The 26,600-nt window shown below is 38.5% G+C and overlaps 1 long non-coding RNA gene across 1 annotated transcript in view; it reads right to left on the reverse strand.

Moving 5' to 3' along the window:
- Window positions 1-741: 741 nt before the first annotated feature.
- Window positions 742-26,600, reverse strand: part of LOC136358403 (uncharacterized) — a 92,071-nt gene continuing 66,212 nt past the window's right edge. Inside the window, exon 2 of the long non-coding RNA XR_010743084.1 lies at window positions 742-803. This is a non-coding gene — a long non-coding RNA (uncharacterized lncRNA). The remainder of the gene's footprint in view (window positions 804-26,600) is intronic.

The following is a 26,600-nucleotide window of genomic DNA, read 5'->3' on the forward strand; positions in this document are numbered from 1 at the left end:
ATCTTGGACCAAAAGTGTGTCTGATTTCTTTAACTTTAAAGCAACATGGAAACTCTTTTGTCCAAATAAGAATGGCATTTCAAATCCTCTGCAGTAAATAAACATCTAAACCAGTATTTTTAAATGCAAATCACCCCAGGTCAGACCTTGGATGAAATCTTCTATGAAACCAATTACATGATATAGCTCATATAATAAAATAATAATATAGTTACTTTTTACTAATCAATTACTAATTTACTTCTACTAAAAAAGTGATTTTCATTAGAAACGCATCTAATAAAACTTTTACAGGTGTGATCTCATTTAGAGCCTGATTCAGCTACAGAAAAAAAATTATTTTTATTGTTGTTGGACAAGAATATCCATGGCTTTGTAAAAGACATACGTAGCATGAAAGCCCAAAAAGAAATATAGTTTCTCAGTGTGAAAAAAATTTTCAAATTTCTTTTCCCTATTTCAACTTGTTTCTAAATTTCAACGGAGTAATGCTGCAAAATAAATTAATAATTGGCAAACGGAAAGATATTAAAGAAGTACAAAAAGACGAAATTGAGGCTGGAAAAGGCCGTTCAAATGCAAGCCGAGAGCTCCATCTGCTGCTGGGCTGCTGCACGGCCGAGACTCGGCCTCTGCGGAGCCACAAGCAGCTGCGATGGAAGATGTCGTTGTTAATTAGGAATTGGAATACTTATAAGGAATATCTATAGATAGAACATTGATTTTCTTATCTTTCAGTCCATTTATTTTAATTTTCCTTTTTTTTTTTTTTTTTTTTTTTTTTTTTTTTTTTTTTTTTTAACCTGGCACTTTGAGATCACTACTAGCACTTGCATGATATTCTTCTATGTTGAAATGTACGACAAAAAATTTCCTACATAATCCTGAGACATAAACCCAAAACCTCTCTTGGGCTTCACCACCTCTTCAGTTTATTTCTGCATTTTCATAGGTGAAGGTCTTTTGCAAAAGCTGCAGTAGACAGATATTCTCTCTACTATTCTCATGCTCTGTATTCCCTAGCATCTCTCTCCCCATGCCTTTTGGTTTCCCAGTACCTTTCTTAATAAAGACATATTGGTGACAAGTATTTCTGTCTGCCAGATTCAGTACAAAACTGAGAATCCTCTCTATCTGTGGCAGAATCCAGAGAATCCTCTCTACCAGTGACAACCTCCTTGTGTTCTAAAAAGTGAGCAGAAGGCTGACATACTCTGATAGTCATCTTAGAAATGCATACAATTTATAGCAAAAAAAGTTTTAGTTCATGCTCTACTGTAACCTCAACTGAGTAAATAGAGAAGGATAATCTGAATTTTAGAAATATGCATTAATCAGGAAGTGTTGATCTTGTCAAAAGGAACAGAAAGGATAAATAGAATATTTTCATTAATTGTTTGCTCTCATAGCTGAATTTATAAATGCTCACTTGAGGTGGACCTTGTGGATAAGTACAGATTTATTTACTAACCATGTTATTTGTTGTTATTCTTACTGCAGTACATCTTACATTTTCAGGCCTGCAGTGTGTCTCAGTTGGGCCGAAAGTTTTCTGTGGTGACTCAGTCAATGTTGAGGTTCCTAGATTCATGCTTCACATATTTTTGGGGTGTTGGCCACAGAGTGGATCTAGTCTATTCCCATGGCCTTGTTGCCTCTTAGCAGCTGAGTCACTCTAAATCACTGCAAGGAGGAAATTCTCTTATTTGTTTTCGAAAATAAACCCACTCATGTAAGATGTCCTACTAGTCCAATTGGGTTGGACTAGCTGTTTTTTAAAGGTCCCTTCCAAGCCAAGCCACTCTTTGATGTCAGGAAGCGCTCTGAGATAGCTTTGGCCTGTTCACCACAGGGTGGTAAGTCGGGATGCCTGTGAGAGTCACTTAAAAAACACATTTCTGTTGGGAACTAAAATGCCAATCCAAAAACTAAATTGATGCAGAGATAAACCTTCTACTGGAAAAAGGTCAGCATTTCATTCAAGAGACAGTCTTTTTAAAACTTTGCTGGTCTAATGTATTGCAGAGTGCATGTTAAAGTGTACTTTAATTCTATTTGTGTTCCTAAGGGCAACATGGATTCTCCTTCTCACTCTGCACTTTGCATACTCTTTCCATGTTATAACAGAAAACAATTAATATTCCCTGGAGATACTTTAATCAATTAATTAATTTAATTGATTAAATTTAAGCAATACTCAGCTTGAGAAGAAAGATGGAGATATAATGTTCAATACAGTTGTATCACCTATCCCTGAATAAAAGATTTTGCCTCTTTGAGCTCAATCTTCCTTAGAGCAGAGTGCAAGCATTCTAACAGATTATCTTCTCCCATTCTTCCATCTCAGAGTAAACAAGGGCTTGTGATGGCCCTATATAACTGCATATACCAAATTGTGACAGATCCTGGGGACAATAAAATATAAAAGAATAGAAATGACTTTCAACAAAATGGATGGAATAATTACGAATTCATATTCTTTATAATTATTTTTATTACTAGAAGAATTGAAAGTCTTGGTGCTATTATTAATCACTTCCCCATCCATTACTTTAATTCCAGAATAAATATTTCAACATTGTATATAAATCAAGACTTTTTTTCCTTTTCTGCTCTATAATTCTTGTCAACCTACATTTTATACCAATAACACAGGCTTATTGATATACCATATACTAAAATGCAAACACAAAGCTTTCCAGTGTCAGATACACTCATAAACTCAGAAACCAAACTGTGATTTTATCCTATAGGTTTAATTTAACTTGGTGACAGTGTTAGGAAAAAGAACATGAACTTTTCCGTTTCTTATAAAGTGAAGAGTTCTGGAATTGCCGAATCTGGAATAAAGCTGAAGGAGAAAGGCCAATAAATAGGAGGTTTTTAGATATTTTGTGTGGCATTCAAACAGATGTCTCTGCACAGAAGCAACCCCTGAAGTACCCTCTGATAACAAAAAGATATTTAGAAAATCCTGGTGATCAGCTAAACAGAAGTTTCTCTGTGCAACTCAGCAAGGAAAAAACATCTACAGCTGGACAAGTGAGGTGGTGGCAGTAGGAATTGGGGGTTCAGTTTACCTCACTACTGGACATTACACAAGAAAGAAAAATTATGTAGAACATAAAAAAGAGCAGAAAAAATAATTCAAGACTTGAAGATTATTTCTTACAGCCAAGAAGATGAATCTATTTATTTCATCAATAAGAAGACCAAGTTTTTCCTCAGAAAGAAGGACTGCAAAAGATTTTAGTAAAGATCTTTTTGGTCCAGAAGAGGCAAAGGGTCATAAAAATTAATGACTGGAAGCTGAAAACAGGAAAATTTAATTTGGGAACACAGCAAAATGCAAGCAGTGAGAGTGAATAGCACTGAAACAAACTACTAAGAAAGAAGTAAGATTTTCCATAATTTTAATTTTTATAAAGTGATGTCTTATGTATTGTTCTTCAGAAAAGTAATTGTTTGTATGCATAATAATTTTGCCTCTGATGGAATGCTTTGATTTATTTTTCCTTTGAGACATATCCTCTATTATTTATTTCCTTTTTTTGTTACTCATTTATAAAGAAAGTTGACAAGAATTGTTCTTTATAAAGGTAGAAAATGAGAACATTGGGTAAAGCAGTTGTTTTGGTTATGGAAGAAAGAAAATTTGCATGGGATGCTGTATAAAATGTAAGGTATAACTTTCAGCTTTCCTCTGAGGAATGGGATGGCTGGAAGTTAAATTGGAACCACCAGCTGTCAAACCTTCTTTGAGTCTGTGTTGAAATGAAATCTCATCACAATTTTTCTCCCTGCTAACAATTTCCCTTAACCTCTGTGAGAGAACTATTATCTCAGTCACCTAAACTGAGAAACCAGAGTGAATGGAATAGAGAAAATGTTCTTGAAATTTATTCAAGAAGATTCTTCAAATGTAGGAATTGATGTGACAGAGCCACAGTGAGCTTGGCCTATGATAGGAAAGCCTGATTGATTTTAGAAGGATTTTTGTTAAAGAATTTTTTCTTCAAAGATCATCATCAAGTAGCAAGCAGCAAACTACAAGAGCAGAAAATTGGCCAACTTGTTTTTACCTCTTTTTCTCTCTTTTTGAATGACACATTATATGGATATATTATGACACCTGAGATCTATATTTTATGATATTTTCAGTCTTTATCACAGCAACAAAGTCTGTGCCAGAAGATCGATCCCTAGCTGTTCTCAACTCTGCCTTCAAACAGAAAATGTGAGACATTGTTAGCTGACCCCGGAGACACTCACAGATATTCACCAAATTGTCTCTGTCTCCTCAGAGTAGATCAGTGTGTGTTCATAAAGATACGTGCTAGTCCAAGACACTACTTACAAACAGTCTTCAGTTTAAGAGGATGCAGATAATTCCCCATGTGAAAACAGGCTACAGTGTTTGTATTTTTCATTATTTTCTGCATGTATTTCTCTTTTAGGCGTGCAGAACAGCAAAGCAGGAACAAATGGAGCCATTATGCCCATTCCTTGAAATATTTGCTCTTTGGTGTACTATTTGTTTTCTGATTTTAATGCCCTGTGGTTGTGAAAACTGATACAGGTTTCTCAGCTGTGAGAGAACTCTGCACTCTCTTTAGGGAGCAGTGGGTCCTGTAGCATCCCGAATAATTTCTGCCATGGTAAGGAAACTCCTCTTAAAATGCTGCTCTCAAGAATTGAATTTCTGGAAATCCTGTACCTCCCACTATAAAGTCTGAAGACCCTCTCCAGTTCTTTAGCAGGACCAGATGCCTCCTCGGACTGAACTGAGTCTTTCACATGACCCAGGAATTCAAGCCACCTGCCAGTTTTACTGTGTCCATCAGTGCATCCATAGAATTCATTTGGAGACAGAGACATTGAGCTGTGGGGAAGAAGATAATATTTCTCTTACACCATTGATCTGAATTCACTGGCCAATTGACAGGGCAGGTCTGCAGCTCTGGCTGGCCTAGGGATGTCATGGTTTCTAAGTCTCCATCTGTTGGTATAACATCCTCTGGTTTAAGTTGTGTAAAGAATAAGAAAGGCATCCTGCTCAGACACTACTTGTCCGGATTTGGGAAACTCTTTACTGATCTGAAATTGACCTTGTTCAACCATCATGCATAGCGTTCTTTCCTATATTTTTGAAATGTGTTTAAAATATTGTGCTTTTAAAAAGCAACTAATTTCAAATGCTTAGTGACAAAACCAAGATCTATGCTGATAAAATACTGATGCAAGAACAGCTGTACAGTCAGAGTGATGGCTGGAAGTGGGGAGGACACATTGGATCTAGGAAATACTGCCACCTGGTATCCTGTCTCTCTGCACCAAGAGCAGAACCTTAGGAAAGAACCTGCAGGAACAGGGTAAACAGAAAGAGACACTTCCCTTTATGTTCACTCCAAGATGCCAGGATTTTGAAGGAAATGCTGCACCCCAGGTAGGATCTTCCTCCATGCTTTGGTCTCTTTGCTTTTAACATCCATTTAAACTTTTAGCATAAAATTAGTCTTTATTTGATAATGAGGTCTATGGCCAAACTGCAGTATTCATAAAAAGTTCTTATTTTAAAAAATATCACTTGCTAATTCAATTTAGTAGTTCCTAATTCCAAAAAGAGTCAACAAATAAGCATTCGGCCAAATTGCAGTATTATAAACAGTAAATAAACATTCACCATCCATTTTCTTTGCTTCCTTTCTACATTATATAGTGTTTCTTATGTCTATATCTGTATCATCTATATCTGTATCTGTATCTACATCTATCCTTTTGTCCAGTCCAAGAAGTTTATCTAGCCTTCCCTTGTCTTCTGTCCTGGAATTGGGGCGAGGTTACTCATATTACCCCTAGAACCATTCTTGCTCCAACCCCTTGCTTAAAATCATCACAGAAGTAAGATGGCTGCACCATCATGAAGAGAAAGAAACATACAGTCAGCTCAGTAGAATGCTTGGTTCTCACAATGATGCAATTTAATTTCTCTGACATTTTAAGACAGTGAAACGTGCACATGAAATTTCTAGCCTCTCTTTGCAAATATTTAATTCTATTTAAATAGGTTTTTTAAAAGGTTTAAAAGGTTAAAAAGGAAAAGATCCAAGGGCGGTATGTTCCCTTGGAATTACAGCAAAAGATGTGGTATTTTGTTGGCATCTTTTAGGAATTTTTGAGTTGCATGTTAAAGCAAAATTGTGCATCAGCAGAATTAACGCTGGAAATGTTACTGGTCTTTGTGACAGCCACTATGTTATCATGTCATGATAAAAATAAGTTGGAAAGATGGGTTTAGTAATTGGTCACAAGGACCAACATCCAAAGATAAAAAGGTCTCTTTATGCACAGGGTACATTGCCCCAAGCTGGTAGCACTGTGTAATTTTTTCAGATTTAAATTCTTGCGTTGACAGGTTTTTCTGAAGAACTGCATTTTTGATGCTAAGTGCTACAGAAGCTCCTGTAGAAGGCAGCTAAGAGAAGATAGGGGCAGGCATGATAGAGAAAACTGAAGACAGAAGAGCCTAATGGAGCACAAAATGAATTTTGTCTGCCAGGGGCAGCATTTGACAACAAGGAAAATTTGCAAGTATTTTGAGGCTACAGAATTTGGTACCTTTAGGGCTCTGTCTTATTACCCACATTTGCTTAGTCCAATTTCAAAAAACATTTCAGCCAGCTAGTTAACACCAAATGACAATAGAAATGAGATAAAGGCCAGAAAATTAATGAAGAAAAATAAAAATGAATCTGGTTGGAACAGCCATATAAGCAAGCACACTCATATATAAGGACTCCAAAAATTTCTATAGCTGTAGATGTTTCCTTCTTTTTTTTACACTTTTTTTTCAGACATGACTAAATAGATGCTCAGTCTACGTGCAATAATATTTCCTTCTTCAGCTGTTGGGAAAGAAGTAAAGATGGAAAAGTTATACTGAGGGAATTAAGAGAGCTACTAACTAGAGTTTAGAAACTCTGAAGCTATAATGGGACTTTCAAAATAACTGAATAGCTAGCAGGCTGATAGGATTTAGAAAAAAATGAAATAAGGATGAAGTCCTGGGAAGAGAGGTATAACAAGTTATACAAGAGGGAAGGACTAAAGGAAGGATAGAGGAAGGGGAGATAGAAACTGAGGGAAGACAGATTTAGAATATAGAGACTAACAGGAAAAACAGATCTGGCAGCAGAAAAGAAGGGAAGAAACAAGGAAGAAAAGGATACTGAAAAGTAACAAAGAACAGAGAGTAAACAAGAATGAATACAACAGATATATAATCTTGTTACCCTGAGAGCAATGCATTTCCATGCAGAAGTGCAACTATCATAAAATCAAGACCACACTGATTTAGCATAGTCAAACTAATATATATCAGTATTCCTCTTCTACTGGTTGCAGAAATAACCTGCCTCTTATTGAATTGATGTCTTACTTTGGATGGAAGTGTGGACCTCAGGGCACTAGTCCAAACAGCTCCTGCATTTTATTTGAAAATCATTTTAGAAGCTACCTTGTTTGCCCTGGTGATGTTATGCAGCAAATTGTTTCCTCAGGAACTAAGTTCAAGTGTGGACTGACAGTCATTTTTTGAGTATCTGGCTTTTGTTATTGCTATAACATTATTTTAATGCATGCAGGTCAGAAAGACTTAAAGAAAATATTTACAAACAATATTGTCAAAATTTGACAAAAATGTCAAATCACTCTCTTCCTTTCCTAAAATTTAATGGAAACAATCTTAATATTGATTTTACCTCGCATGAAAGTCCTCTAAATCAGTAAAATCCATTCAGAAACTATAACCATATATTTGTTACATTAACATGGCATTGCCTGGCATCATTATGAAGATTTTATGGCTGAGTGTCTTACTATGCATTTGTCATAATAGCATATTTGAGTTTCTTTTAAATATAATAGTATGTTTCAAAATCCTGACTATGAGGAAAATCAGAAATATCCTGTTAGATATATATATACACACTTCAGCTAGCCTCTCATCTTTAATTCCATTTCACAACTTTGATTTAGATAATCAGAAAAGAATCAATAAGAAGATGGTAGATCTGTCATGACAGCGAAGAAGTTTTATAAGCACACTTGGTCCTGCCGTTCATTTAGAAATATAAAAGAAGAAAAGAGCAGAGCTATTAGGGTAAAGCCAACTTAGTAGAATGCTAGTTCTCCTTATTGACAAAACCAGAAAATAGGATCTTCCCAACATTTTTTTAGCACATGGAGAAAAAACAGACCTTGGGAGAAGAATGAATGGACCAAAGAACAGGCTCAAACTTTCAATGAACAATCCATTGTCTGTGTGAGCGGAGCTCATGTAAAACCCCACCAGTCCTGCTCCCACCTCTCACTAGTCCCCTTTCTGGCTGTCCTTGAAAGGCACTTTTGTCATTGACAACCTAACTCCTAATCTGGAGCACCCTCCATAAAGGAGTCATGGGCGTATTGGATGAGTCTTACCTACTACAAGATGTTTAGAGAAAGTTTTCTGGCAAAGGTCATGAAATGTCTCTGTCTCACTCTCAGATTTTTTTTCTAGACAAGTCGGTAAACTGGACTTTGAGTTTATTTTGTAGAACTGTTGTTTGCTAGTGCCATGTGCCAGGGCACTGATGGGCAGAGAAGAGCCCTGAGGAGCTGGAGAATGGCACTGCTGAGGAATTGCTGTGGCTGCTGCAAGATATTTGGTGCTGTAAGTCATGTGTGGAACACGGCTTCCACCTCAGTAATGAGATCAAAAACTTAATCAGAAATCTGGAACTTCTTATTATAATTTCATAGGTTAAGTCTTATACTTTTATAGGAAGATATCAATTTTACATATGGTGTAAAAAAGCAGGGCTTGGGAATTTCAGGGCATGAAAAGCATCTTGCTGTTCCAGATGGTTTATAAAGCCTGACAACTCTGTTTCACCCTGTAGAGCAGTTTTTGTAAACTGTCCCCAGCTTACCAGCTGTACAGGAATGCAGTGACAGAAGGGAATACTTGACATATTTATAAGCAAAATTTAAATTATTTCCTATCCTTGGGGGAACAGATAAGCATCTCCAGTCTAATATGATGCTATTAAACACCAGAAGAAAAAAGATGCAAGATGGATCTCTCAGTGTATTTACTCTTTATATATCCAACCATGTGCAAGTTTCATTTGCTATTCAGTCTCCATCAATGCTACTCAGGCACCTGGCTGCCAGAAACCCGCCTCCTTTCCGCCTCATCCCAAGGGCAGAGGCAGGCTCGGGCTGGAAGGCTCAGTACCTCAGCTCGACTGACCACCGGGTGTCACTCTTAGACAGAAATAAACTGGGGCAGGCTAAAAATTCCCACTTGGATGCTAGAAGATGCAAATTTCGTTCTAAAATCCTCTTCCCCATCTGGCCTCTCATTGGACAGAATTCTAAAGGATAATTCGGAGTGGGATGATTCTGTTTAAAATGAATTTTGAAAAATGGTTTAATTTTTAATAAAAATACCAAAGGAAGCAGAAAAACGAGAAAAAAAGGTAACTTCTGAGCATTCGAGATTTGCTGTGCTGCTAAAATTTGTCAATTACATTTACTTACTGGCATCACAGTCCAAGCTGCAGATAAAAATAGGGCTGAATTAATATGAAAAACCTGTTCCTGCAGATTTTCAACCTAAAATATCAGATTTATAGTGTTTCTCAGGTAAGCAGTAAGCCTACTGACGCTTATAGTTAGATGGAAGAGAAAATGTTGGATTTGAAATTGGCCAAAAATATAAAAAAGACTCTTCAAGAAAAACCTTCTTTCAAATGCTTAAGGATGCCTGCCTATTTCGAAAGGAAAAATATTTTGGTACTCTTAAGAAAGGGAATACACTGGTACAACTTTAGAGTCCCTTACCCAAACGATGAAAAAAAGTCATTTTCTCTCTTAACTGATAATATAACTGAATGCCATGCCCTTATAGTGAACAGCTGAGAAGTACAACCAATTAATTAAAAAAAGGGGTAGTAACCTAGAAAAGGAGGATAAATTAATCCCAGGAAAATGGGAAAATGGAGACGGTACCTCAATGAAATGTACATTCTGAGTGGAGTAAAATCATTGAGTGTGATAGAGATCAAAGGATTTATTGCCTCCTGTCTAATAGAAATTGAAGGATTTATTGCCCCCCAAACCTGCGGCTTCCAGAAGAATGTACTTACCCCAGTGTCTGCTAAATGTGGATAAATTCCTTCCCTCACAAGCTTTCTAAAATGTGGAAAGATTTACTTCCTTTTGAACAGTCTGCCTCAAATGAGCAGCTACAAATTATGACACAGATGGTGCATTTTCCTTCTCTTTAAGGAGAAAATTTCACGGAGAAAACCTAAAAGCAAGTAAACATTTTTTATGGATTTACAAAAAGAAATATAACTTAGGCAATAGCATCAAATATTATGTATCTACAAAGGCTGGTTAGAAAGACTTTTGAGGTAAGGTATTACTTGAAAACAAGGCAATGCAATATGACAATTCAAAGGCAAGACCATCAAGCATATGGCTATTTCAGTTTATAATTAACATGATAGTTTTCTAAAATAGTTATGTAATGTAACCATGATGATCTAAGGGTATAAACATATTAAGATTTGCAGGGATTTAATACTTTGTCTACTTGCACTGCTGGGAAACCAGGCAAGACTTCAGACATCCACAATCTGCTTCAGAACCAAAAGAAATGGCAAACATTAAGCCACAATTTTGCAGCTTCTGTTTCATATTCAGAAAAAGGTTTGGGTGCCCAAAAGCAAGTCTGCATTTTTCCAACTACATCATCGGGCCAATAAAAGATATTTACTCTGCCCATAAATCTTTCCTTGCTATCATTAAAATGTTAGAATATGTTTAAAGCTTTCAGATGTTACTGGTTGTTATGTAATAAAGAAGTTGATTATACATAAAACACTGCTTATGTGGAATCGCAGCCAGGTTCAAAGAATCAGTAACTTCAGAGACCATGAGGATAAATGAGAGCTTGATCAAAAAATTGGAGCCGAAGCTGAGCATCCTTCCAACTAAGCAATTTTATCTGCTGTCAGGTTTTCCAAATCAATTCCCATCTGCCAAGAGTTATTAAAAGCCAGAAAGGTGGAAGTGCACGGGGGAGGGGGGGGGGGGGCACTTGGTCAGGATTTTATTCTTTCAAAAACTCATATTTGTACAGGAATCCTGAAGTTGTGGTGGTATGCAATGTGAAGCAGTCTCAGTGCTAGGATACACCTCTAATAGTACAGCACCAGGATGCCTAGTCTCTGACTCCCACATGGCTCAGATTTGAGCCAGATACACTTAAATGGAAGCCCTGAAAGTGTAGCTACCTACCTAATTTCTCCTCCGGGAGCTGTAACAAAACCAGCTTGTATCAAAATGTTGAATGTTCACTGGGCTAGTGAGAAACCAAGAAAAATACACTATTTTAATATTGTGAATATTGTGAATGTTTTACTGCTTTTTACTGCAGGCAGTAAAACGTATCAGTGAAGACAGGAAAGGACTGAGCATGTTTGAACCTCAGTGTAAACCAAGAGAAAGGGCTGACACAGCTGAGGAGCTGAAGATGGCAAAAGAGGAAAACTCTGGGCTTTCCATGTCTCAGGTGAGTATTCCTGAGGTGGCTGTCATTTCTTTCTATGTCTATTTCTTTTGCATTTAGAAAGTTGTTGTGGTTTGAGAATGATGCTTCCCAATTCTGGGCCCCCACTGAGAGTCTCCAAACCACTGCACTGTTGTCTTGCTCCCCCTGCTTTCCTCTTCCCCTCCCCTGAGGGTGACTGGAGAGCAGAACTGGAGACACAAAAGATGAAGATCAGGGGTGAAGATAAGGACAATTTACTGGAAACAGCAATGAGATAAGAAGAGGGATAGTAACAGCAACAGTACTAATGACAGAGTGCACAAGGAAAGGAACATTGTTGGTCACTCTGGAAACCCCCAACAACAGGCAATACCCTTCACTTCCCTCTGCCATGCTACACCGACCACTCCCCTCCGGCACAGAACTGGGGCTGTGCTACCCTGACTAGAAGGAACCCTTTGTCATTGGAAAAGACTCCCTGCCCAGCATCCCTTGCATGATTCCTTGGACAATGGGAGATTATTAACTATGGACTACCGTGCATACCAGCAAATGAGAGCAGCAAACATATCAAAGCTGTCAAAGCATGACACATGCTGTGAAATGGTTTGTAGAGTGAATGGGAACAGGAAGAGACAAACATGTCTCTTCTGCCATGGATTTTTGAAACAGAAATATGCTTCTTCAGAAGAGTATTTCTGGTATCACTTACTAGAAAGTGCCCTGGGGCCTAGATCTTCTTGTCTTTTCCTTCTCACTTGTGCTTTTGTGGGGCCTGACTTTCCCATGAAAAGCACTGATAGCACGAAGCCTTAAAAAAATTATGTGATAAAGACAGGTACAAAGATGTTGTAATTTGCAAGTAAGTGTAGGGACAGCAAAGAGTTCCATGGGCTCTTAGCTCCAAAGAGCTAATCTATCCTGCTGGCCTTGTAGTCACAGATTGAGAGCTCTGAACTAGTACCTGAACTAGTTTGTGAAGAGCTAGCACAGATATCACAGAGCTACCTGGTGGTGTAAACCTACCCCTGGAGCAATGGGATAATGCTGTCCCATTCCACTGCTCTCACTGGTACAGGGACATCTATTATCTGAAGAAAAACAAATAGGCACAATTCCCACCTTCTTTTCATTTTCTGCCAGTCTGAACTCATCCTCCTTATTCTGTATAGGTATTGTGGTAAGCAGTTTCCACACCATGCTGTGTTTGCCTTGACACTTCATTACAGATCTCCGCAGATGAATAGAAGTGACACTGCACTGAAGAAACACTTAGAAAAGCAAAAGCTAATATTTGCTGGCTGATTTGCTTGTTTATGCTTGGAGCAGGAGTGGTGACACCTGAAATCCTACTGTTGTCTAGGGAGCAGTCAATCAAACTTCTGGAACCTCCACTCCGGTGTGTGATGAATTGGCCCTAGTTGACAGCCAAACTGCCACACAGCCTCTCACCCCCTGCCTTTCCCCAGCAAGGACAGACATATGGGATAGGAAGAAGGAGACTGAGAAAGCTGTCAGGCTTTTTAGATCTCTTGCGGCTCAAATACTCAGGAAAAACTCTTGTTGAGGTGGGAGGGGATCATAAGAAAGCTGGACAACAGTGTACTTGACCAGCTATACAAAGGCAAAGCAATAGCCTCACTCCTGCATTCCACACCGACCACAGCTCCCCAGTTTGTGTCAGTGTGATCACAGCCAACAGGGACAGCACAGTGGGAGGCTTTGGTCTGTAGTCTGTTAGACAACAATGTCACAACATCCTTGTTTGGCTTTAATGCTCTCTTTTGATCTCCTGACAACCTTGGTTATCCATTTTCCACAGGGACAGCCCTCCTGAAATCCATTAGAAGCTCAGTAGTGATGAGCTACCTCCATTTCATATAGCTTCCCCGTCTGTTCTGGAGCTCATCTGAAGAAGACCTTAGCTGCAGCTCCTGGAAGTGGAGCTCTTCCCAAGGTGCTGGCCTTGGTGGGCCACCATTCTCAGCAGCCTGGGCAGACTGATACACACATGGTCTGCTGTAGGGCTGTGAAAGGCACAGGGGTGTTCAGGCGGTTTAGGTGGGACCTTCTAGTGTGACATGAAAATCTCTCTCCATTACCTTGCACCTGAATTTCCACCTTTTGTAGCACCGAGCATACAGCTTGATAAAAGACTTGATCTCTAAGTGTAAATAAGAATTAGATTTGAGAAAATAATGCTTCAAAACAAATACTTGGAGTTGTGTTCAAGCTGCTATGTAATATTAAAACAGAGGAGAAATTGCATTTGGGAAAACTACATTACATGGATTTATTCACTGTCTATACATATCCCTCCTATTGTGTGGCTGTGATTAAGTTTATACACACAGACACATAAACATTTCCAATCAGAGCAAGGCAGAAACTGAATTTCAACACAGACTATTTTTCAATTTAATAAACAACAGTGATTTTTTAAACTAATTTTTGAGTGATAGAATATTTTTAAAAATGTATTTCTCACAGCCTGTGTGAGCACACTAGAATATTTTGATGACAACTGTAGTCCAAATGGCAAGGTCCTGTTACAAGGAATTCATCACAGATGTAGTCCCTAGGCCAAATTATGACCAAAAGAAGGCTGAAAATAAAATGTTAAGAAACAACTGATACATTTTAATTTATGAAATGCAAACTGGGCACGATCAGTAGGTTCTGACATATATTTACTTGCTAGTAGCACTGGGGGGCAATGCTGGAGCCATCGGTGAAAACTTTCAGCTCAGATTCCCCTCCCCTTTGGCAGCTGTTGAACATCATTTCTCAATCAGGTCCACTTCTCCAGCATGTCAGTGAGGTTCAAAACTTTTCTCCAGATGGCTATTGAAGCTGGGAGCAATGACTGCAAGCTGCATATTAAATATCTAAGTTCCCTGCACAAAGCTTGAGCTTATGAATTCATGCAGCCTTCTTTTTCCTGGGAGGCACCAGTGGGTGGGTGCAGCTGAGGCAGGGAGAAGGCAGGATGAAGTGTGTAGGAACAGGGCAATGACAGCAATGGCATATCAAACCCATGAAAGTGAAAGGATTATCATTGATTTCTATGGGATGTGTAGCAGGTTCAATGCCTTATGTTACTTCAGATAGGGGCTGGCCTTCCAGGCTGTGCAGAGCCTCTTGCCTCAAGAGCATCCCTTGGGACCCTCTGCTCCATGGCACACATGGCCATGCAATGCTGTCTCTGCCCGGAGAGATCCCTGTTTTCTGGGAATGCTGCCAACTTTTCAGATGCCTGTAGCAAAGACTGTGTATATTTTTCTGCTCCTGTTCATGGCACTTTTGCCAGCAAGGGAGAGACAAAAAGCACACTTTGTATTTTCTCAGCAATGGTGATTATTATTGCATTTTTACTACTGTGAGGTCCTGGTTCCTGAATGTGATATGTAAGCAGACACCAGCTTTTTATCACTATCGGCAAACCCCAGGTTTTCCTGAACTCATTGTGTAGGATCTTATCTCAGGATAAGATTCCTAGTAGCTGGTCAACTGAATTTCTCCTGCTAGCTGTTAAAGGCTGTTGATCATTTATCTGCAGATTGTGATGTGAGTTTAGGCGCTTGAATCACACGTAGATATCTAAATGTGGAAGCATAACCTTAGGTGTTAAATTGAATCACACTCACTGTTCTTCGGAAACTTCCTTGTGGCTGTTAAGCAGTTTTTTCATATCACAGTTGTACTTTGTCTCCATTTTACCCCTTCAAAACAACCAAAGTAGACAAATAACATCAATAATACTAACTTTCATCCAGTTGTGTGATGTCTTGGTTACAGCATACACATTCCCAGTCGTTCTGATAGAATTCTGAATTTCTTCATCGTAAAGTGAACCTATATTAAAAATACAGCTTGTTAAAGGTGTGGTGGGACACCTTCCCTCCAGTGTGGATCCATGGCTTTCAGTGCAGTGTGTAGAGATTTCCCTCTCGCTGAAGCATGTGGTGTTGGATGAGTCTTGGCCACCTGAAAATTTCGTCTGAAGCTTAAAGATCCAGAAAGGACAGAAATCTCTACTGTAAAGTGAGGGATACAGCTGTACCACCATCTCACAAGGTGAGAATTAGTTCCATTCATGTGTTGTGTGGCTGTTTGACATTAATAGTGTTGTGATTAAACCCAGTTAACTTCAGGGAATGTTCAGCGTTGGGATTGTGGTTCTCAGATTTTTACTCCAGGCTTTCCCTGGGGATGCTTACTGGATATGAGAAAATTCTACTGAAACACAGAAAAGCTGTCCAAATCTGAAGGAAATTTTGCATATCCAAATACTTCTCTGCCTTATTTTGTTCCCCAGTCCCCTCAGCTGAATTAGTGGACCATTATTTTTCCTACAAGTCTTTGTATCGTGAAAAATTTATGACTTCACAGCAATCAGCTCACAACTGTGTTCCCTGCAGGACAGACACAACAGTATACAGTCTACAGACGCTTTGGTGCCTGATAGCTTGCATGTCATTTATTTGGTTTCTCTTAGTTACCACTATTTTATTTGTAGAGTTTGTGTTTTAGAAAATATTTTCCTCCAAGTAGGAGTTTGAGTCAAGCCAAAATTTTATGGGGAGATAAGAGGAATGTCTGCTGGGTCACGCTAACTTAGAAGGACCCTCAAGAAAACCATATAGTTTATACAAATATGAGATTAATAGCACCTATGATCTGAGATCTAGACTTCAGCTCTTATTCTCTAAATAATTTAGGAATTCAAGAAACAGCAAACACATAATGTCTGGTACTCCTGGGCTATTACAGATTTACTGAGTAGATCACAGTGATCCAAGAGTCCTTTAGTCAGGTTATTAAAATCTGTGTTTCTGCTAAGATGTAGTTCATGTTTCCTTCTAGTTTGAACTACTGCTCTCCAATAAAATCTCAGATTAATTTCCAATAAGTTGTTTCACTGTGATGAATTCACTATACTGTGATATCTTCTGGGTCTTGTTTAGCCCGAGAACAATTTATTTGCTAGTATCAAGAATCAAACCAGCCTTTTTGATCTTGCTATTGAATCTAAAAGCATAGTACGTAGAGGGAAAATCCCTTTTATGATAGGCAAATAATGTACAAATATTTCCTGTGTTGCAAAGCAACATTTCTGAATTTCCCACCCTTTTTGAAGCCTAGGAAGGCTAGACCAGACTGGGAAGACAGACCAGCTGGCTACCCACATGAACTCTCTGGTGGTGTTGAAGAAGGCTGCTGGTTATCCTGCTAAACCATTTGGAAGTGACAGCTTGCAGACTCTTGGGATGTAGAGATACACGAGAGAGTAGTTCAAGCCTGTTGGAAGCTGGTAACGTCTGGATGAGGGGGAGAGGGAATGAAGGGCAATCTGTGGTGTGGGAGAAAAGTGAGAGTCCTAGATTTCCCACCAGGCTGTTCTGTATTTTCTTCTTTCTATATCTGATTTGTTGTGTATCAAACATGAGTAGAACACTTGATACCACAGACATCTAAGGGGTTTCTGAGTACCCATCACTGATTGCTGCAACCATGTTCCTTGTCAAAGACACATCCAAAACTTGGTTCGCTCCTCTATCCTCAGCATTCAGACTGAGATGTTTATGTTACACAGGTAGCCTTGAACCTCTCATGTCAATCCTGTGACAGGCCCTTTGGGCACTCGGTCAGCTCTACACAATCTGTTCTATCAGGTGACTGGAGAGCCGTGCCAGTCTCTGACTTGTAAGCAGGTCTTTTGTCTTGGGTATTATCTGACATCCTGTGCATTTCTGATCCCTTTAAGTTCTCAAAAGACAGAAAACTTATTAGAGATTTGTTTTGTGTGGAAAGGAAAACCAAAGGGAAAGTAAAAAACCCAAAGAGAAATAACAGAACCATGGAATCATGGAAAGGCTTGGGTTGGAAGGGATGTTAAAGATCATTTATTCCAACCACTCCTCCCTGCTATCTCCCCTTACCCTTCACCCTGCTTCCACTCCCTGCCTTTTCCCCCACCTGTAACAAACAGGGATGCCACCCCCACTGCAGCAAGTTACCCACACTTTCATCCAACCAGGCCTTGAACATTTCCAAGGATGGGGCATCCACAGCCTCTTTGGGCAACCTATTCCAGTTCCAGCTTCATTACCCTCTGAGTAAATTTCCTCCTAACAGCTAATCTAAGTCTCTCCTCCTTTAGTTCAAAACTGGGCAATAAACATAAGCATAAACACAGCAAGGACTTTCCAAACATAAACTTTATTTTATCCAGACTCATGAAAAAAATGCAATCTTTTCAAAGTCCCAATTCTTTCTTATAAGAAAAAAAGTTAGAAAAGCGACCTTTCAGCAGTGTCAACTACTTGCTCGGCCCATTTTAAGCACCACCTCGTATTTAGCAAACAAAAAAGCTTAGAAATCTGGAATAGCCAGCTGGTATTTGCCTGTTCTAGCCTTATTAAGTAGGTCATATTTCCCAAGCCTCAGTATGACCACAGAACACAAAATGCATCTTTTATTTCCAGTATGAAATATTGTTATTTTAACACAGTTTTAACTTCAATGGAAACAACAATTTTCTTAAGTGTTTGGTACTGCAGTTATTTATTTATATGGAGGGATAGTAGTTTGAGGGTTTTTTCAAATGGGAAAAACCGTTTATGCTGCAAAGATGAAAGGATCTCCTTCTTCTATCTAGACAACTGAGTGTGTTTGTATGTTCACCAAAGCTAGCTCAGAGGGGAAAATGTAGCAGAACCTGCTGTGACAAAAGAAGTTGCTAGTTCAGAAATTGCTAATATAGAAACAAAAATCTCAGAATAAACCAAGACAAGTGATTTGCCTTGAAATATATGTTAGGTCTAAGTGCAAAGAACAATTAAAAAAAAACCTAGGGATTCAGCTTCCTGAACTTCTGTGGAGCTTTTGTACTAATTGAATTTTGGGTTGTTGCACACGTGGTGTACTGGATGATGCAATAGTGTCTAGTGGGAAAATAATTAAGCATATTCAAATCACTGCACACTGACATAATGTTTGAATAGGTAATGGTAAAATATCCCTGTCACACAGGAAGGTGATGCTCCCAGGTGCACTGTTTGCTAGCTGCAAAGCATTGTAGGAACTGCCTGCAGAATACAAGCAACCCTATCATCTGTGCCTCTTTTATTTATTTTTGTTTCTGGTTGCTGTTGTTAGTGGTGGTTTTTGTTTTTGGTGGTTGGTGTTGTTGTTGGCTTTTGGTGTTTTTTTTTTTTTTTTTTTTTTTTTTTTTTTTTTTTTTTTTTTTTCTTTGGCTGAACACCAGTGACTCTGAGCACTTGCAGTTTTGTGCTTGCAAGTGTGGCTAATAGAGAGTGCTGGAGCCCTGAGGGGTGTGTGGACTCATATCACAAGGTGCCTGAGTGCCTGCCTGGCCTTCCTGGGCACGCAGCAGATGGAGCACTTCACTCACATAATACACGCCAGCGGGCCGGCGCAAACGTTGGGTCACGGGCAAACGTGATGATGTAAATTATGCTCAGTGCTAGACTTTTGGTGCTGTAAGGCTCCTAATGGGCTTTGTTTTCATTTTTGTCACTGAAATCTGTATGCTCAGAGTCTAATTGGATGATACTGTTTTAATGATGTTGGCAAGACCAAATGTGCTTGTAAAAGCTTGTGATGCATTTGCACTTTACAGCAATGTATTACTGTAATTTGTCCAAGGAATGGTCTAAATCTGTGCATTTTCCTCCTGAAAGAATGAAATGTTGAACATATTCAGAGCTTTAAAAGTAAACAAATTTTGTGGAACTAAATCATAACCCAGTCCTTGGAAGTAGATCTCTTGTCAGTGTTCCAGAGCTGCTATGACATTTTGCTGGTGAGTTGTAGTTTGTGCTGTTAGAAATATTGCAGGCTTTAAAAATGGAAATTTAGAAGCCCATTATACAGCTTTCTAAGAAGGAAAAAAACCCAAACCATATGCCAGCACTGTAAAAGGAAGTTGTTACACTGCTAGACAAATTAATGCAAATTAGAAAAGAGAAAAAAGGAGTATGAAAGATGGAATATGACACAGATAAAATCTGAAATAAAAACATACAAGAAAAAATTAGTCAAAAAATTATGAAAGAAACGTTCATACTAATATAGTGAAGGGAAAGAACAAAATTCAGAGTGACAAGACTGTGATTCCAAAACGCCTTTCCTCTCACATCTTTCAGCCTGCCTAGTGGCCCACTGCTGTGAGTCACACTTGCTGCCTTCTTGCAGTTCCCTGAAGTGCTATCAGTTATGATTACTGCATGCATTCAAGTATTCTTTAATCTTGAGCCTTGTCCTATTAACTTTCACTGGTATATGAGACATGAAACTTGCTGTGCTGTTCTTCTGGATTTAGATAACTAAATTCAACTAATTTTTAGGACAAACAAAGTAGTTCAAACCCTGTCTCCTAGTTCTTGAAGTGAGAATTTGCTGAACCAGAGTCCAAAAGTGGGGAAATGAAAAAAAATCCACATTGCCTTTTCAGCTCCTGATTATCCTTATACCTCTGACTACCCCAGTTCAAATATCCAAATGTCCTGTTTAAATCCATGGCTAATCATAATTCAGAAATTATTAATTGAGTTATGAATTAAATCCAGACTTCCATTCACTTTGGTCTTTTGCTGGTCTTGTTTGCAGAACAAACTGCACACTTGCCAACTACTAGGACAAGATACCCCTGCAGAATGTGGTTGCAGTCCATTTCTTCTAAAAGGCATCTGGAAAAACAAATGCCTTATGCTCATACGGGGGCCAGACCTGTGTGGTCTGGCCCAATGAATCATGTTTTTTTTCTGTGAAGATGCAGCTTCATTAAGAAGGATGGAGAATCTTTAATGCAAAGAGCACAGCCTGGCTGTTAGGGCACCATCTTAGCAGATGTCTTGTGTCTTCACAGGCTGCAGGAAGAGTTGATTTTGGATCTAGGTTCTTTGACAAGTGTTTGAGTCCCAGACCAGGAAATTGAAACAACTGTGGAGAACCTTTTGGAATGGAGAAGTACCGCTGATCATTCCTCTACCTTTCATACCTGTTATGGCTGCAAAATGCATCTCTAGCAATGATGACATACTTGGAGCATAAGTGTTGGTTCACCCACAAATTAAAGGGAAAAGAGGCAAAATAAAAGCAATCAGCCAACAAATCTGTGTGTGGATCCAAATCAGCCTGCTGTTTTAATTTAGTAGTGCTCAAATATCCCACTTGAAACCCAAAATAAAATGGCACAGACAAAGAAAAGAGAACATCCAAAACACCTATCTCATTCTGACTGAGATTCTCTTGTTTAAATTGCAAGTTCAGGCCCTTCATAAAGCCTCACAAGGTTGACCACTGTCAGATCTGCTTTTAACAATGGGGTTTGCAGAAAAAGTTTTTGCAGGTGTGTTGCAAAGGGGGTGTTTGAAAGTTTGTGTGCCAGAAGTAAATAAGTTAAGTCTATTGAGAGTAATTGTGAGAGTTAGAATACAAAATTACAGCAGTTACCTTTCAGGAGGATTGATTTTAGATGAGGGAGGGATTATGCCTTTAACATAAATGTACTGAAGGCAGAAATGAACTTCTTCATCCCTAAGTGAAGTGCAGGATGCCTAAAAGGTTATGAGAAGATTCAGATTTACATAGCACCTCCCATTCACAGCTCATTTAACCGATTTGCCCTTGCACAGGAAAATTTGCAGATTGATGCCACTGAAAACTTCGAACCACATGAAATGGGAAACACTTGTTGAAAGCAACCTAAACTTTATTTTCTTGTAGGTCCTGTAGGAAAGAGCACAGCTATGACAATAAGAGCATAAAAAATGATTTGGACACAAATTTGAGTATAAATCCACCTGCCCTAACCAGAAGTAAGGGAAATTAAAAGAAGACATTCTAACTTAGTAGGTTTGTTATGCACAAAATTGTTGAGAATTCAAGAGACAATAAAAATGGTTGTTTTGGTTCAAATAATATTTTATTCACATAATCCAGTGCTCTCCCACTGATCTACAGCAGTGGTTAAATGCATACTGTAAAAAATAGAACAACGTTACAAATGCTTTACACAGTATACAGTTCTGGCTTTGGCTACAGGAATCAGGATTTGAGAAAGAAAAATGAAAAACCCAACCAATGGCTTATAGAATCAAAAAGGAGGAAGAGAAAGATTTGAAAAACGAAGAAAACTCTAAAATAATAAAGGAATGGTAAGACTCAAAAGGCAAAAGTGATAATCACTATTTTTCTGTATTTAGAGAGATGAGTTTCATAAACTCATAAAAAAGAAAATGATAAAGTTCTTTCTAGCATTGTCCTCAAGAACTGTGAAGGGCATCATAGAAAAGTTGATCACTATTTGAACAATCTACCAAGAGAAGCAGTGTGGAGACCTTAGAACTACAAAGATGCTTAGGTTGGAAAAGACATTCAATGTCATCAAGTTCAGTGTTAACTTGCACTGCCAAGACCAGCACTAAAACTGTCCATTTTGAAATAATAATAATTTTCAAATAATTTTTTCTATGTACATGTGATTTTTAGGCTCATACTTTTGAGCAGAGCAATCTATTCCTTCCAGTATTTATTAGAATAAGGACTATCTGATATCCTATGCTTGGGTACAATATCTGTCACTTCCAGCTTCTGCAACAAAGCCATTACTTCTTGGAAGGAATTACCCTTTATCACACAGTATTTAAATCCTTATCTCTCTGCTAAGTTACTGATGTTTCTGCTGTGTGGAGGTGGGGGAAAGGAAGCATGTAAAGGCTTTTGATGATCCAGTCACTAGGCTGGCAATTGCAGCAGAAACGGACCCCGCCATGATAAGCTTTCCATAGGCATCTTTCCTGGCAGGTAGTTCTGGGAGTGTGCTAAAGATAGCCACATAGCCAGGCTGTAACACAGAGGATGCTGTTGATGAACATGCCCTGCTAGACAGAGGTCTGTAAGCTGGTTATCAGCAAGGTACTGACCACTGAGATTCCGTAAAGAAAGACATTTTGTTTTCTAATGGGAATATTTCACAGTGTTGCAGTGAGTGTTGTGTGTCAAAATATGACTGCAGCGACTGTGCTACCAGCCATGGTGAACTCATAGCAAAATTCCATTAGATATTTGCAATATTTCAAGGGACATTTCCCCCTGAACTCACCTGACACATTGATCTATTAAATGACATATAAGTAAAAAAATAGGTCATACTCTTATAGTCAGCTGCTATTATGTATCTAAAACCTATTAAAAAATCAGCACACATACAATATTGGAGTTTGAAAAATTCGTATCTGTAAAAGAAAAAAATATCTGGGGTAATGTGCAATTCATATGCATGTCAAATCAGTAAGATATTTGAGCCTCTGTGAATGTAAACACATATGTCAGTCCTTTTCCTCTTGACCCTGGGATCCTGCAGTGATGAGGGAAGTAGTCTCTAGTTGAGCATGTCGTCTAAAGAAACCAAATTGTCCAGCTTCATTTCAGATGTCAATGCCTCAGAAATCCATAAAGTCCCTTGGTTTGGAGACACGTTAGGAGGAGGACAGTGTTTTCATTTGAATACAGCGATGTGGAGAGAAGTCTCTCTTGATTTCAGCTTTTCCAGGCTGGCTTTCTATTGTCACTGCAAGTATGTGAATTTTCTGGACTGTTCCATGTTATTTATGTTTGCTTTCAGAAACCATGGCATAAAAAGGGAGTTCTCCAAAATAAAGATGATCACATCTTCCCATCCCTACCAATATAATTCTAAGGAAAGAAGGTTTTGGTGTGTTTAAGAGTAGAAATTATGATGTCATAAATCTGCCCTGCACTTTACTCACTGTACCAAGTTGCTTATTCTTGGCCTCTTTAAGTGATAACTAGAGGCAGCCTACAGAAAGCAGACCACATGAAGACTACAAGCACACTTTATTCAGCCAGAAAAATTCACGTCTTGAATATAATTTTGGAGACTCAGTGACAAGTTAGGTTATTTGTTCCTGTAGTGTCATTTACTCAATTTTATTCTTTAGCTTCCTTGCTACCCATTATATCTCTCTCTTCTACATATTACTGATGTACATATGTAGAAGACATTTTACAAAGGCAGAGTACATTTTCAAGCACCAGACTGACCATGTGCACACAGACTGCCTGTGATGCACAAGTATTAATACTGCTTTTCTGTGTGAGTATAATTAATCCAATATGAGCGGGAAATGCAACATGTGCTGTATATGGACAGAATTGTTGTGTCATACTTCTGCACTGATCTATTGTTTTTGGAAACCACTGGGTCTACTGAGCAGTCACAATGCGTTTTTTCCTCAGAATGCACAATAAATATGGTGGCCTCAGGAAAATGCAGGCTTACCACTAACAACCTCATTTTCTGAAAGATAGTTAATGTTCGAGGTGTATTTTTTGTTCTCGAAACCTGTAAGGACTTTGATAATAGCACTCAAAACCTGCAGCTCAACCCAATGCAATTGTTAGAGACAGAAACCGTTAACCAGATGGGTCTTGCCAGAGAACAAGAACAAAAATCTCTATTACTTGTCTTGGACCTTAGTTCTGTACTGTGGGACCGTGGAGTTAGGATAGACTCTTTATAGAGCTCTGTAAATCTCCAGTCCTTCTATGATAGTTCTGACATCACTAGAGGCCATCCCTTCTCTTCAAGATGGTATGGTTACATCTTTCTGCAGTAGGCCTCCTAAAGGCTCCAAAAAGAGTTGTGTACCTACAAGAGTAGGGAGGCATTTGATATCTGCCACATTTGTATAATAATTTTTCTTTGATCTCCCTGTTGACTGTTCTCAATAACACCTGTAAGACATTTAGATCTCTTTCTGAGGAAGCCACTGCATGTGTTTGACTTGCATAAGAGGACAAGAAAAGGAGTAGGGAGAAAGTGCAATATAGAACTTAAAAACAAGATGAGTTCCCACATAACACACTGTTGCAGAAGTCCGATGAGATATTCTCTGCAGAGGTTAAAAAGTTTGAGCAGTTCACCACAAATCTTCACATCTCACAGAAATACTAACAAAACCAGTCTTTGACATATTTTGGCAAACTAGCACTGACAGTGGAGGAAGGTTTACTTGATGAATTACATGTCTGAAAGTTTGAATAGTTCATGTGGACAGAGAGAGCCAATCAGTCCAAGCTCTGGGTCTCTATTCAAGGGCATCTGGATAAATTTTTATAGTCTGTGATGTATAAGAATTTAGACTAGAACACCAAATTGCTAGTTCTGGACTTGAATCTATCTGCATGTAGGAATACCTGGAGCTGTGTCAGGGGGAGGTTTAGGTTGGATATTAAAAAAGGTTTTCCACCCAGAGGGTGGTTGGGCACTAGAACATGTTCCCCAGGGGAATGGTCACAGCACCAAGCCTGACAGGGCTCAAGAAGCATTTGGACAATGTGACTTTTTGGAATGGTTCTGTGCAGGGCCAGGAACTGGACTCGATGATCCTTGTGGGTAACTTCCAAGTCAGCATATTCTGTCATTCTGTAATTGAGGTACATAAACCGCAATCCTGAGGGATTTCTCTGGTGGCTGCATATTTGGAATTTTCCTCTAGTTGAGCATCAGCCCCAATGTTGGTAGGATCAGCTAAGGAATTGCTCTGGGATAAATGACAGAATTACTTTAAGCACCTTGGCAAGAAGAGAAGCAGGACAAAAATTGTTGAATATTTTAAACTTTTCAACAGACAACAATTTAGCTTTTCTCTGCTTTCATCCCATCTCTTCCTTCACAGCAAAACCACACACTTTTGTTTCATCTATGACAAACATTTTAAACCCCCTAAAGTTCTCAGCAACGTAGAGATTAATTTGACTTCTGGATTCAGTTTTGTCTAAGAACTATGACAGTTTGGTCTCATGTGTTGTGCAATCTTTTCTCCATTTGTGGAACAATCCACTGGATACAGATTCAACACAGTATCTTTTTCTGACAAAATAAGAAATAATTGTCCTTTGTAATGGCAAAGCATATATGCATGCTTACAAAATTACTACCAGTCAAATGACTAGTAGTTATGATTGTTTTGATTCCCCATGTAGCTGCCTGGAGAAGAAAATAGATATCTTCACTATTGTTTACATAATGATAAAAAAGTTATTTTATGAAGCTGTGGTCAAGATGATTCACAAGGAACTGCTGGGCAAAATTACCACCTTCAGCTGAACTCTAAGGACACCTGCTAGTAAAACTGCCTCTGGTCTATTTGACTTATCACATCAGGCAGCAAACTCCAGAAGTTCAGGACTTGCTTCAAAAGACAATCAGTATTTTAGGCAGTTGGAGGGAGATGCATAACAGAATGGGTTAAGCTTTCCAGTTATCCCTCACTAGGAATTGCATAGAAGACAAAAAAATAATTTGTTCTCTTCTTCAGTGTTGGAATTTTACAGAAGTTTTAGATACTTTCTTTATGGAATTAGGATTTAAATGGTGATAATTTAGTTAAAATGACAGATTTATGTTGAAACTTAGTAAATGGAGTAAGACATTTTGCAAGGTTTCAGCAATCAATAGGCACATGATGAGACCGAGAATTTACTTAAGCAATAGTGTTAAGGGCATAGTGAGGGTTGTTTAACTGATGTTAGTGGAATTAATTGTGTTTTTTAAGTGAAGACCTGGTGAGGAGTCTGACAGAGAGCTTGTTAAAATTGAAGGTGAGCATTTTTTTTTTAAGTCTTTAAATGTTTTGCTAATTAGGAGGACTCTGTACCTTATAGCTGGTTCACAACTCAGTAACAACTACTTGCTACTATTGAATTTTTATCTTTCATAAAGCTCCATCATTGATAACTCATTGGGACAGCATTATTGACATTCCATAGCAATTTTTGCTGCATCTTGTTCATGCTATGCAAAATGTTCATCTAACTTTGGGTTTTTGTGTTGCATCTGCAGCCCAACACAGTTTATTGAGAAGCAAGCCTTGCCAAAAGCTTGTCTGTACATGAAAAATTGCTTCCATAAAGTCTGAAATAATTACCAGCTGTGTCTTCT

Source organism: Sylvia atricapilla, chromosome 3 (assembly GCF_009819655.1).
Source record: "Sylvia atricapilla isolate bSylAtr1 chromosome 3, bSylAtr1.pri, whole genome shotgun sequence".
NCBI lineage: Eukaryota > Metazoa > Chordata > Aves > Passeriformes > Sylviidae > Sylvia > Sylvia atricapilla.